This window comes from Gekko japonicus, unplaced genomic scaffold (genome assembly GCF_001447785.1).
Source record: "Gekko japonicus isolate JY-2015 unplaced genomic scaffold, Gekko_japonicus_V1.1 scaffold500, whole genome shotgun sequence".
Taxonomy (NCBI): Eukaryota; Metazoa; Chordata; class Lepidosauria; order Squamata; family Gekkonidae; genus Gekko; species Gekko japonicus.
In genome coordinates, this window is record NW_015170905.1 from 516,925 (window position 1) to 519,912 (window position 2,988).

The window sequence follows — 2,988 nt, forward strand, 5'->3', positions numbered from 1 at the left end:
GTGGCAGGAATGAAAGAGACACAATACAGTCTTCCAGCAACAGAGAATTAACCACTGATTATAAGCAGGGGGAAATGTAACTTAGGAACAAAATACCTTGACCCACCAGTGGCGAGCATCAAGCTACAGTTAGGAGAGGTATAAAAAGATGGATGACTGATCATTAGGAATGGACACGAACCAGGGAAATCAAAAGGGTCCCATTTAAAAGGCTTTCATAGGGTGTGTGTGCACCCAGAGGTGAACGCATGCGAGCAACTGTGTGGGGGACAGGGGTAATGCTGAAGATTGGTTGGAGTACTACAACCAATCTTCAGCATTACCCCCACACACTCACACAGTAGCCCACATGTGTTCCCTTCCAGGTGCACGTGCCACCTACGAAAGCCATTTAAAGAAGAAGATAAGAGATTGGATTTATATCCCGCCCTTCATTGGAGTCTCAGAGCAGCTTACAAACTCCTTTCCCTTCCCCTCCCCACAACAGAGACCCTGTGAGGTAGGTGGAGCTGAGAGAGCTATTTCCAGAGCTGTCCTTGAGAGAACAACTCTGACAGAACTATGGCTTGCCCAAGGTCATCCAGCAGGTGCAAGTGGAGGAGTGGGGAATCAAACCCAGTTCTCCCAGATTAGAGTCCACGCACTTAACCACTACATCAGTTTGTGCCCATCCCTACTGACCATCTCTTTTGTATGTCACCTTGAGCAAACTTTTTTGGTAAATTGGCTAAGAAATTTTCAGAATACAAAAATAATTCTAAATCTCAGGAAGAGGAGGTAGCAAGCCCAAGATGAGGATTAGGAGACACTACTGGGACAATACACAGTCCAACCACAGCTGTAGTAAGGAGTCTGCTCCAACATTAGCATGAGAATATTCTGAAGAAGGTTTAATATACTGTGGAAGAAAGAAAAATACCCGCATCTCTGTTTCCCCCTTCACCCTTTCCTTCTTACGTTGACAGATGCATTCGTTCTTCTGCTCCTTCACCCCTGCCCACTCATAGGTATTTCCTCCCTCCACTCCATATCTTCCTCTTTGAGTCCCTACTCCATTTGTCTTGATCTGTAGGAAGAGTACAGCTTGACCAACCAGTAATAATATGTAATTTCTTTTGCCTTCCTTTGCAGGCATGTTCAGCATACTATTCATTTTTACTGATAGGCATGTAAAGACATGTGTGAATGACATACACCTACTCGAAAACCAGTGAAGTGAATGAATCAATTTGCACCAGACACACAATTATCACTTGACAAATACAGTACGCTGGTTACATATTGCTTCTTTCCAAGGGACTTTAAACATATTTGTATTTTCCAGGAAATAGACTTGAAACAGGGTATGGGAATCAATCATTTCTTTATAAGACTATAATTAAATAACTGCATTCAAATATTATGCAATAATTAAGTCCAAGTCACATATTGCAGTGCACCCGCTTGAACTGTAAGATCTTCTAATTTGTTATTCCAGTTTCACCTCCTGATGCCATTCTAATACTCTATGAAGCTGAAAAGAAACAGTTGCTAGTCTTAGAGTCAAAGAAATGTAACACAGTGGCACATGAATGCTGATGACTATGGAAGTGTAAACCCCTCTTCACTGAGACATTCTACTAATTTTATTATAACTGTCTTCCCATCCCCCAAAGTATATTTTGTCTGAAGAAACAGCTCCAAATTGTCTCCTTTTTTTGTTTTAGAAATAATTGCATTGACTTCATTTATTCATTTGCTTCATTCAGGCCCTGACTTTCTCCCCAATGGGGACCAAAAGCAGCCCCTCTCCTCAATTTTATCCTTTCAACAATAATATGAGATAGGTTAGGCTAGGAATGTGTGACTGGCCAAAGGTTACCCAACAGTCTTTCATGGTAGATTGGGAATTTGAACCAGATCTTAGTTGAACACTCTAATCACTACACAACACTGGCTTCAGCTAAATGGAGGTATCATGTAGTGTTTGCTTTTTCTACTGGCGTTATGCAGAAATCCATCAGTGGCTATTAGCCACAAGGTACAGATAGGGACTCTGGGGCAAGTGATGTTCTGTCATCTTGGTGCTTGGGGTGGGGGTCAACAATGGGAGGGCTTCTAATGTCCTGGCCCCACTGGTGGACCTCCTGATGGCACTGGTATTTCTGGCCACTGTGTGATACAGAGTGTTGGACTGGATGGGCCTTTGGCCTGATCCAACATTGGCATGTTCTTATGTTCTTATTAGGGCTGGAATATTCCAGGACTGGGTACCAGAGAGTGGCTGAGCTTGGAGCTCAAGAACAATAGCCCACCAGGACTCTGGAGGTGACCAATGAGAAACTAATGTTATGTAAATAGCCTATTGTTGGGAGTTGGGTGTGTTTGGGTGTGGTTTTTGCATGCTATTTAAACAGGGCTGTTGCCTTGAGGTTTCAGTCTTGTATCTGCTGAATCACTTAATAAAGTAGTAAAAATAATAAAGTAATAAAATGTTTTCACTGCACCCAGTGTTTGAACCCAGTATTTAAGAACTGGGCAGGTACCAATCTGGAAAAAAACATATTCATATTTGTTTTAAACAAGCAATTGTGTAGATTGTAGCTCTGTTCACAAGTTACAGTGAACACATGCACAGTCTGTATACAGTGTACCAGTTATTCCTTATTCGTGCATTGAGTAATTCTCTTGTTACATTTAATGGATATATAGCTCAATGTGTCATTGAAACCATACATTATCCAGGTGCTGGTCCTCAGTTCTGTTTATAAAGTGAACACATGTGGCTGTTTCTTACATACAAGTATGCATGTACAAGTAGGCCATACATGGATTCAGTAACATAAGAACAGGGCTTATGTCTGTGCTTTATGCTATATATAGATTCTGTTTACAGCAGCAGACACTGTTAAACAGGGCGGGGATATCATCTTACTACTACAACATCCACTTTTGTTATTACATGTAGGTAGCAAAAGGTTGTGGGTGAACAGATCTGGTTAGCTAGAA